Source organism: Bidens hawaiensis, unplaced genomic scaffold (genome assembly GCF_021521415.1).
Source record: "Bidens hawaiensis isolate Kalapana, Puna unplaced genomic scaffold, B.hawaiensis_p1.1 tig00002772_1, whole genome shotgun sequence".
In the NCBI taxonomy this organism is placed as follows: domain Eukaryota; kingdom Viridiplantae; phylum Streptophyta; class Magnoliopsida; order Asterales; family Asteraceae; genus Bidens; species Bidens hawaiensis.
In genome coordinates, this window is record NW_027491150.1 from 1,018,482 (window position 1) to 1,030,792 (window position 12,311).

The 12,311-nt window shown below is 33.2% G+C and overlaps 1 pseudogene; it reads left to right on the plus strand.

Moving 5' to 3' along the window:
* Positions 1 to 2,076: 2,076 nt before the first annotated feature.
* LOC143621053 (lysophospholipid acyltransferase LPEAT2-like) lies at positions 2,077 to 8,669 on the plus strand (annotated as a pseudogene).
* The last annotated feature ends 3,642 nt before the right edge of the window (positions 8,670 to 12,311 follow it).

A 12,311-nucleotide genomic window follows, 5' to 3' on the forward strand; every position in this document is an offset into this window, starting at 1 on the left:
TAATGAAGCAAATCTAAACCAGAAGCATGTCAATATACCGTATTACAAGCAAAAGCAAATTTAAAACACAAATATATCAATACACTGCATATTAACAGGTACAGTACCAGTACCATGCCGATAACGAGTGAGACTGCATACGAGTAACATATCATATTTTCCCAGCGAACATAATCCGTTGCAAACAAGCCGAGGCGAGCATGAGCTAGACTAGGCTCGGCAGTCGGCTCGTTTCGAGCTCTTTTTCCAAATCTCGACCTCGGGTCGTTAGTTGTTTCTTCAAGCTCAAGCACGACTCGTTTATTTTTTATTAATCAAATTAAATATGCTTTTAATTATTTTTATATATTTTGAGAAAACCATAAAACGAGCCAAAGCTCGGCTATGGAGTGTGAAATTAGTACAAGGTTAAAACTTAAAATACACAAGGCTCAAGCTCAGGCTCGATAACTAAACGAACTTTATTTAAAACACATGTTTGGCTCATTTCGAGCTTTTTATCAATCCGGTACGGATACTAGTACTATTGAAAATAACATAAAAAACGAATACTGGTACCGGTACAGATTATTTTCTGTAGGTAAAATATGATTAATCATCTATTAATCTCTATTTATTGTATAGGCATATGCAAACTTAATACAGAACATATTAAATGTACAGAATGAAAGCAAATAAATCGAAATTACAAGTTAAACACATATCGAAATGAGAAATTAGAAATCAAATCGAATAAACGGACCTGTGAATTGAAAGATGAATTCGCCAATTTAGGGTTTCATCGACAGGTAGAATAATAATATTAATATTCAAGCGTCTTAAAAAGAGAGAAAACTTTACTATCTTACCCACGGGAGGAGTAAGGAAGGGGGTGTTTAAGAAAACCGAAACACAAATAAACTGATCCGAATAACTACTTAGGATATGACTTATGAGATTTTAAAAAATTCGGATTTTTTGGATATTCGTTTAGGCTGAATAATTTCTTTTAACAGTTTAATGGCATGTGGGATCTATAGTTTAATGAGATTTTAATGGCATATTCGTTTAGACTTATGAGATTTTAAAGTTTGGGATCTATATGAACTTATGTAAAAACCTAACTCAATGAGACCCCCGGCTCGATAGTAGTTTTACATCAAGATTTGGACATAAGACACGTAATATTCAGCCATCGGATATCGACTGATTGATGAATGTACCCTTGTCTTTCGACTATCAACGCCACCACATGATGCCTGATTAACAATCCGCCATTTTAGCGTTATTTTCACGAGATTAGTAAAATGACTCAAAATTAGTGCAAGGTTTATATACGTAGGTAACTTCTTTAATGTAATTTTAAAAAAATGTTGCCTAGACATCAATCTTAATGTAACCAGTAACCATTATACTCTTTAATTGTTTATAATTCAAACAAAGAATATGCATGATTCATATTTCATAGATTAGTACTTTAGTTCCTACTAAAACAACTTTTGTTTACTCATGGTTTATAACAATTCAAGGTACCTTAAACCACAAGTACTCAAAACTCAAATGACAAATATCCTCTAATTTTCACACATAGACAATGATAAGCATAGCTTAGAATAAATATTATCCAGGACCGTCTCCGAGAATTTTAATACCTTGGCCAAGCCAAAATAAAAAGGCCCGTAAGCCTTAACGAAAATTTTTTATTCACTAATGTGCATGGAAAAAACTTTTATCAACCAATTTATATAAGCAGAAACAATTCTGAGCATGTTATTATCTCATAAACCATTGCAAATAAACTTATTTTTAACACTAAAAAACATATATATATATAATATGTATAAAAAAATGTGTGCCCCTGAAACTTATGTGCTCCGACCGATAGTACAGCTCGTACACCATCCGAGCCTCCCCTGATATTATCAATCAATCAAATAATAAAAAACAATAACAAAAAAATCCAAATGCACCACAACCATAAACACAATTTAAAACACCCTTAAAACACTCCATGGTGTCCCAATTCATACAAATTATTATTATCATCTTTCTTTTTTCCAACTATTTTCATGCAAAATTCCACCACCTTTGCATGATCTCCCAACAATGGCAGCAATCTCCGATCTCCGACGCCCTCTAATCCTCGCAACGCACAGCCTCACACACACCTTCGCCGACGACAACTCCCCCTCCCAACACATCCTCACCATCAACGACCACCACCATACAACCGAGTCATCTCGTTTTGCAAATGCTTTTGCAAGAACGGATGAGAACCCGTTTGAGGTTCTTGGGTCCGATGGATTTGAGGCTCCTGTGTCCACCACGGTGGACCCTTTTAGAAATCAAACGCCGAAAGTTGAAGGAGTTTACGAGTGGCTTAAGGTGTTGATTTGTTTGCCCATAGCTTTGGTTCGGCTTGTGTTGTTTGTATTGTTTTGTATTATTGGGTATATTGCGACCAAATGTGCCTTGCATGGTTGGAAAGATGATCAGAATGCCATGCCTAGATGGAGATGTAGGGTTATGTATGTCACAAGGTTGTGTGGGAGGGCCATTCTTTTTTCATTTGGGTAAGATTGAATCTTTAATCGTTTAATTAAACACGTCGTGTTCAGTTTGCCCGGTTAACCATTCTAGCTAAACAGGTTGGCATGTCAACCTATTTATGATGTATTTATTTTCCAACCCGATCAACAAGTTTACAACTTGATTATTACCTGTCAACCCGTTTGACACGTTAAAAAAATGGGGTTACGCTATTTCAAGGTTAGGGTTAATGTTTTTTACACAAATTTTCCAACCCGATCAACAAATTTACAACTTGATTATTACTAGCCAACCCGTTTGAGACGTTAAAAAATGGGGTTACACTTTTTCAAGGTTATGGTTAATGTTTTTTACATAAATAAATAAACAGGTGGTTGGCATGTCAACATGTTTATGATGCATCTAACCCATATTTTTCAATCCGATCAACAAGTTTACAACTTGATCATTACCTGCCAACCTGTTTGACACGTTAAAAAAATGGGGTTACACTATTTCAAGGTTAGGGTTAATGTTTTTTACACAAATAAAAAAACGGGTGGTGTTCGGTTGACTCGTTTAACTCGTTTAGTTAAACAGGTTGACTAGCCAACATCTTTAATTAAATATGTCGACCCACTATCCCGTTTATGACACATCTAACCCATTTTTTACAGCCCGATTAAAAAGTTTACAACTTGATTATTACCCACCAACCTGTTTGACACGCTTAAATAAATAGGTTAAACAAGTCTGTGCGGGTGTTCACTACACAAATAAAAATACACGCCGTGTTTGCGTTAAACATTCAACCCGACAAGCTTGACCCCCTAATTTTCTTGCATATGGAGCCTATTTAGATTAATGATTGTTAAATACATAGTATTAATGGTTACTTTTTTATAAATTAAATGATGCAGCTACCATTGGATTAAAAGAAAGGGAAAACCTGTTCCTAGGGAAGCTGCTCCTATGGTTATATCTAATCATGTGTCATATATTTTGATCCAATTTTCTTTTTTTATGAATTATGTCCAACAATTGTCACATCTGAGTCCCATGATTCCATGCCCTTTGTTGGAGTCATAATTAGAGCTATGCAGGTAATATTAAAGTTATGTTAAGAGTTTTATAATGTTACTAATATTATGACTTTGTTACATTATATTTGATTTTTGTTATTTTTAGGTGATATATGTGAATCGATTCTCGTATCAGTCACAGAAGCAGGCTGTAAGTGAAATAAAGGTAACAAGCCTTCGATCTTGATCTTTATCTTTATATATTATTTGATTTTTTTTACAAATGTGCTTTACTAGCTTCAAGTTTTCGCCTTTGAGTTATTATAAGATATGGACTTATGGATATAATGTGATAAGTTCTTATTTTGGACTTCATGAAGTTATAGATAGAACTTAGAAGTAGTTGAATACTTGAATATTGGTGAGTTGACCTTGTTGACCAAAATATGTTCAAAGTTATAAAACACTTGCATTTTATTCAAAAACATATGGAACCTTTTCTTTTTTATAAAAAATAAATTTTTATGATCTCAATAGAAAACGTTAGCTGAAAAATGGTGAGTTGACTTTTGTTGACCAGTTTTTTTTCACACTAGCATTCAATCAAAAATTAGAGAAATTATTTTTGAACTTCATGAACTTATAGAAAAAAGTAGTTGAAATTTGGTCAGTTGACTATTGTGGACCAAGATATGTTCAAAATTAGAAAACACTGCATTCAATCAAAACTTAAGTAAAAGTCTTTCTTTTGGACTTCATGAACTAACATAAAAAAGTAGTTGAAAATTTGTGATTTGACTTCTGTTGACCAAAATATCTTCAAAATTATAATAACACTTGTACTCAGTCAAAGCATAAGGAAAAGTTGTTTTTTATGGTCTTCATGAACTTACATAAAAAGTAGTTGAAATTTAGTCAGTTGACTTTTTGTTGACCAAAATATTTTCAAAGTTATAAAACAATTGAAGTCAGTCAAACATAGTTAAAAGTTTTGTTTTTGGGACTTCATGAACTTCTAGAAAAAAAAAACAGTTGAAAATTGGTGAGTTGACTTTAGTTGACCAAACTATTTTCAAAATTACAAAACACTTGCATTGAATCAAAACATAGGGAATTTGATACAGATGTGTTATATCAAGGATTTCAATACAGAGAAAGGTCTCAATCAACGCCTATCCTCGCGTACTTTTGTTTCCCGAGGGAACCACAACAAACGGGAAGCAACTCATATCGTTCCAACTTGGTGCATTCATTCCCGGTTATCCTATACAACCGGTGGTCATTCGTTATCCTCATGTACATTTTGACCAATCATGGTAAAACCGCCTCTCGTTTATAGTTTCATTTGGTTTGTTGAATGTTAATATTATCTTTACTTGGTATATCATGTTTATATAGGGGCCATATTGCGTTAACGAGCCTCTTGGTTAGAATGTTCATGCAGTTTCACAATTTCATGGAGGTATGCATAAGTTGAAAACATTTTAGTTTTTAAACTTTTATAATATTTTTTTTTATTTTTAAATCAAAACAGGTTGAATATCTTCCTGTTATGTCACCTTCAATACATTATAAGGAAAGTACTGCGCGGTTTGCTGAGAGGGTTAGTTTATTTATTTTTTTAAAATTTATAATGTTTTTTGGTGGTATAAAAAAGTTAATAATAATAATTTAAGTACTATATGTATGTGTTGGTGCAGACTGGGAGAGCAATGGCTTCGGCTCTAAACGTTGGACAAACATACCATTCGTTTGCGGATTATGCACTTCTTTCAAAGGCAAACAAAGCTGGACAGGTATATGTTAGGCTATATATATATATATATATATATATATATATGCATATGCATGCAGAAGCAACAACACACAATCACGATCAAACAAAGAATATAAACGAACTGTGACCAATACCAATCGAGACTCCACACATAAACCAACAAGATATTATGCTAAAGTTACATTGTTTGACCAATGCACATAATCAAAGAAAATGTTTTGACTTTTTGTCAAATCATCATCATCGTACTCAGTAGATCCCACCAATAGCAAAGCTATGGTTGGGTCTGAGGAGGATAAGATGTAGACAGCATTACCTCTACCTTTTAGGAATAGAAAGGCAGCTTCCGGTGAGACCCCGGCTCGATAGTATTTTTGCATCAAGCCTTGGACATAAGGCACATCAACCATCGGGACACCGCCGATTGGTGCACGCACCCTTGTCTTTCGGCCATCAGCGCCACCACATGATGCCTGATTAACCTTCCGCCACTTTTAACGTCATTTTCACGAGATTAGTAAAATAACATCAAAATTAGTGCAATTTCACTTTTGTTCAGCCGAGGGTTCACACACATATATATTATATGCGAGCACCGCAAGCAGGGCGAAACTTTTTTTTAAATGTTAATCATTATTATTTGTTCCTTTTGCAGGAGAACTTTTCACCCTTTATGGTTGAAATGGCACAAGTTCAAAAAGTAAGTTTTTAGTATTGTTTTTCTTTTATAAAACTGAACCAAATTTATAGACATGATTATAATTTTTATATAGATATGTTTAACTATCAATCAACTGTCTAATGTCTAAAATACCCTTTAATCCTTACTTGAAATCTTGAATATTTGCCATTTACATGAAATAAATAGTTACAATGTTCATATAATCATATGTTACATTGTTTATGATTTTCAGTTATATCAGTTGAGCTCTGCAGAAGCTGTACAGTTCTTAGAAAGATTTCTTACCATGAATCCAGACAGCAGGTGTATATAGCTATAAATAATTTTTTGTATCAAATTATTAATTTATTTATATCTTTGTAAACTACAATATGATTTTGTTTGCAGTGGCTATGTTGCATATCAAGATTTTATCAGGGGTTTAAGATTGAAACATTCTCGCCTTTCGGAACATGTCAGTTAACAATAACAAAAGAAAAACATAGAATGTTATTTATTAAATTATTTCGCGCTTCAAGTTCTCGTCTTTGTGACAGATTTTTGGATTTGTTGATGGTGACAAGGATGGATTCATAACTTTCAAAGAGATAACCATATTGTGGGTCTCATTTCTCTTGATTATTAATATAAAACGACGAGATCCAAAATACGAAATGAATCTCATAGATCATTCTTTACGGGTCCCCTTTGGTTATGCAATTATGTACCGACACGAGTTAAACTGGCCTGAATGAACAGGACTTGTAGGGCATATTCTTTGTGTGTCATCAATGGTGCATGCAACACAACATTAAATCTGGTGTTATGTTGAAAACAACCTTTTCCAACCAAGACACTATTTACTCAATACATTTTACACCAAATGTCTATATAAGTTTCATTTTTGGTTAATTCATCTATAAAGAGTAAATTGTGGTTTTCCGTTTTCGTCCATGTGGTTTGTCCAAATATGCGGTTTTAGTCCAGTAGTTTCAAATTTGCGATTTTCGTTCCTATGGTTTCATTTTATTTGTAATAAAACTCGACCCCACTAACCCCGTTAAGTCTGGGCGTTATACCCATCAGCATGCCCCTTACGTGAGGGGCAATTTTGTCCTTTTTCTCCCTAAATAAACCTCAAACCTTAATTCGCAAGCCCCTCACCTGAGGGGCTGAGGTGTATTTGGGGAAAATAAAAGACAAAACGGCCCTGAGGTGAGGGGCACGATGATGGGTTTATCGACCAGACTTAACGGGGTTAGTGGGGTCGGGTTTAATTACAAGTGAAATGAAAACACATGGACGAAAATCGCAAATTTGAAACTGTTGGACTAAAACCATAGATTTAGACAAACAACAAGGACGAAAACCGTAATTCCAGTACTGAATATGAGATTAAAATACCTTTGTTACTTTTGCAGATAATTAATTTAATCTTGTACTTATAGTTAAATTTACCTTTACAACTTACAAGTAAAAAAGTATTCATTTTAATTAGTACCATGTGTGTTGGGGTGGACCACTTGAGGTCCAATTTCTGTGAGTTGTTTGTGTTCTGATTATATGTGGTTCTTACTTCATAGTAGGATTACTCTATGGGTTGCTTATTTTTTGTAGCCCCCATTTTGATATTTACCGATACGCTTACGTACTCGTCTCGTTTGGATCACGCAGTTCTTGGTCGGGTCCATTCACGTTCTGAAGCTGCCTTTTTTCGAACGCTCATGTGAAGTGGCTTTTAATGAAAGCGACGAAGACAAAGATCATTACATTTCAATGTTTGAGGTAATATTAACTAGAGTAAACCGAGGTTTCCGTCCCTGTGGTTTGTCCAAATCTGTGGTTTTAGTCAAATAGTTTCAAATTTGCGATTTTCGTCCCTGTGGTTTCAGTTCACTTGCAATTAAACCCGAATTCATTAACCCTATTACGTCTGGTCGTTAAACTCATCATCGTGTCCCTCACGTGAGGGGCAACTTTGTCCTTTTTCTCCCAAATAAACCCAGTCCTAATTCGCAAGCCCCCTTACGTGAGGGGCTGGGGTTTATTTGGAGAGAAAAAGGACAAAGTTGCCCCTCACGTGAGGGGCACGCTGATGACTTTAACGATCAGACTTAACGGGGTTATTGAATTCGGATTTAATTGTAAGTAAAATGAAACCACAGTGACGAAAATCGCAAATTCGAAACTATTTGACTAAAACCGCATATTTTGACAAACTACATGGACGAAACCACATTTCACTTTATTAACTATTAATAAACTTTTCTAATACTTTTGTTGGTTTCTACTTTCTTGAAGTCTTTTAAGTTGTTTTCTTATGCATAATAAACAATTTGGAGGATCAACTACCCGAGCTATCCCCGACTTGACCACAAGCGAGGTCATTAATCCGTTTTCATTAACTCAATACCGTAAAAAAATGATTCTTTTTCAGTTCTTTGTGTTAAAAGTTTTGGATTTGTATATAGGTACAAGGACTCTTTGACTTGTTTGATATTGATGGTGATGGTAAGATTAGCAAGGATGATTTGATGACATGCTTAAAAAGAAATCCATTGCTCATTGCACATTTCAACCAGCTTTTCATGCATAAAAATTTGGATGCAGAAACAAGTTTAGAGCAAAGGGTTTGATGATATAAAAACTATCTTACATCTTCCTTATTTTTGCTGTTTTATAAATATTCTTTAGTGTATAAGTTTTGTATACCTTAGCAATTCATGAAAACATCACCATTAAAAAATTTGTATATTATAGAGCGTGTTCACGAATAAATATCTTTATACGGTTTTTACAGTTCTCGTTTAAAGTTGATATTGAGCATGTATAGAGAAGGAAAGAGAGAAGTGGATTAAACGAGAATCATTTAGACTATCAGTGAACGAGGAGGGTTTAGGAAAAAACAATAAAGCTACGAGAGAACTTCTACTAATCAATTAATTTTTTATTTTTTTTTTGAACAATTGCATATATTTTCCCCTTCCAAACCCTTTAAATGTGTATTTACCCAACCCAAAAATTTAATTGCATATTTCCCACACCTTAATTATAAAAACGGATTACTCCATAAAATAGTAACCAACTTTGAAAGTTGTTCCAATCAGGTCACTGATACAAACTTTTGTTCCAATCAGGTCATTAAACTTTTATTTTTGTTCCAATCCTAGATATTTTACCTGGATAGCAGGTAATCTAGGTTTTTTTTAATATTTCAATGTTTTTACTTTAAATAATAATTTTTAAAGGTTGCGAAAATTAATAAAAATACGAAATATAATTTTAAAATTCCGAAAATTTGCAAAAAAGAGTTCGAAAAATTGCAATAAATTGCAAAACTTAAAAAAAAAATGTTCAAAACGGGTTAGGGTCAACAGGTTCGGGTTAGAACGGGTCAATGTCAGAACGGGTCAAAACAGGTTTCGGGTCAGTTTTTTTTTGGACCAACGAATCAGCGCGTTTTCAACACATTACAGCTCGTTTTAACAGCAAAAGCTCATTTAAGCGATTTTTTCAGTTCGTTTCAGCACTTAACAGCTTCTTTAAGCAATTTTTCAGTTCGTTTCAGCACCTAACAGCTCGTTTGAGCGATTTTTCAGTTCGTTTCAGCATCTAACAGCTCGTTTAAGCGATTTTTCAGTTCGTTTCAGCATCTAACAACTCGTTTAAGCGATTTTTTAGCTCGTTTCAGCACCTAACAGCTCGTTTAAGCGATTTTTCAGCTCGTTTAAGCGGTTTTTCTGCTCGTTTCAGCACCTAACAGCTCGTTTAAGCGGTTTTTTCAATTCGTTTCAGCACCTAACAGCCCGTTTAAGCGGTTTTTCAGTTCGTTTCAGCACCTAACAGCCCGTTTAAGCGGTTTTTCAGTTCGTTTCAGCACCTAACAGCCCGTTTAAGCGGTTTTTCAGTTCGTTTCAGCAACTAACAGCTAGTTTAAGCGGTTTTTCAGTTCGTTTCAGCACCTAACAGCTCGTTTAAGTGGTTTTTCAGTTCGTTTCAGCACCTAACAGCTCGTTTCAACACCTAACAACTCGTTTAAGCGATTTTTCAGTTTGTTTCAGCACTTAACAACTTGTTTCAACACGTTTTGACCAAAATGGGTTGTTTTGGTTCGCGTCAGAACGGGTTCGGGTCGGAATGGGTCCAGGTCGGTTTTTGGTTAAACGATTTTTTAGGTGCTGAAACGAATTGAAATCGCTTAAAAGGAGCTGTTAGGTGCTGAAACGAACCGAAAAATCGCTTAAACGAGCTGTTAGGTGCTGAAACGAACTGAAAAATCGCTTAAACGAGCTGTTAGGTGCTGAAACGAACTGAAAAATCGCTTAAACGAGCTCTTAAGTGCTGAAACGAACTGAAAAAATCGCTTAAACGAGCTTTTGCTGTTACAACGAGTTGTAACGTGTTGAAAATGTGCTGATTCGTTGGTCCAACGAAAAAACTGACCCGAAACCCGTTTTGACCCGTTCCGACCTTGACCCGTTCTAACCCGAACCTGATGACCCTAACCCGTTTTGAACATTTTTTTATTTTTTTTTTCAATTTTTGCAATTTATTGCAATTTTTCGAACATTTTTTTCCAAATTTTCGGAATTTTAAAATTATATTCCGTATTTTTACTGATTTTTGCAAACTTTAAAAGTTATTATTTAAATTAAAAACATTGAAAAATAAAAAAAAAACCTAGATTACCTGCTATCCAGGTAAAATATTTAGGATTAGAACAAAAATGAAAGTTTAATGACCTGATTGGAACAAAAGTTTGTATCAGTGACCTGATTGAAACAACTTTCAAAGTTAATTACTATTCTATGGAGTTATCCCATATAAAAATGATAAATTTACCTATTTTGATTTATTTAATTAAAATTAGTGTATGTATTGACTATTTTACCCTTACTTTGGATTGCTCACGAAGTTACATATAAGTGACATATAAATTATGGGGGCAATTTCATATATACCCTTACAAATATTGAAAATATCATATATACCCTTGCAAAACTAAAAATATCGTATATGCCTTTATAAAATTATTAATATATCATATATACCCAATTCATTAAAAAATTAAAAAAAATGACCATATTACTCTAGTTTGGTTAGATGTAATATGTGATATAAGGTTTTACAGTGTAGACCATTCAATACGATATATCTTCGAATGGTTTGCAATTTTGAAGTAGTGATGAGAGAAGATTTGGTTGTCGTTAAAAGTGAGAAATGTCAATTAAAATTAAAAAAATAACATCGGGTATAAACACATTATGTATTAGAAATGGGTAGAATGGTCTATTTGTTAAAATCGGCATATATGAAAGTTAAAATTTTTAAAAAATAACATTAAAATGGTCGTTTATTAGATTATTACTAATTAATAGGGGTATATATGATACTTTAATTGTTTTTATAAGGACATATATGATATTTTAGTTACATTGTAAAGGTATATATGATATTTTAAGTTTTGCTTAGGTATATATGATATTTGTAATGTTTGTAAAGGTATATATGAAATTAATCCTAAATTATATATATGAATTCGCAAGCTGCATACTTTTACTTTTATTTTTTATTTATTTTAATTCCTAACTTTATTAAAAATGGAAAAGAAAATTGTTTAATTAGTAATAGTTTTTTAAGTTTTCTCATATCTTTTAAATTATTCCATGATCCCTCCTCATAGTGAATATACACATACATTAATAGTTTTACAATTACTATACTCTCCTAATAGTTTTATTAGTAAATATGTTTGAAGTATTAGTGATTTAACAAACAATATTTTATCAATATTTTAGCTGTAAAAAAATACAATTAAATATTTTCAGAACAATTTAATTGATTGAGACATGTTATAGGCTTTTAGCCTTTATGAAAAGAGAAATGAAACCACCAACTTAATTCAATGGTTCACATATTTCATTATTCAACAAGATTTAACACCCCTCCCCGACCTCACATCTTTCTAACCTTAATAATCAATTTACCATTATCATAATTATAACAAGCACACATGGCTTGCTTATACATATTCATGCATAAACTTATTTACAAGTAACAATTTGTTTCAAACGAAAATTTTAAAAAAAGTAAATAATAATAAGTCATCATATAGAGCCCCAGTAATATATATACAGAGATTTACATAATCATCTATAATAAGATTGATGCAGCGTACTAACAGAGAATGAAGGTTATCACGTTGATTTTTGAAATACCTGTGAAGATCCTTCCCCAAACTTCCAAATTCGACCCAAAAGTCAAGAATTTGAAAAGATAAAGTTTTTTTATTCAGTAATTGAACAATGATCAATCACCAACATTCATAACATATTAATAGAGA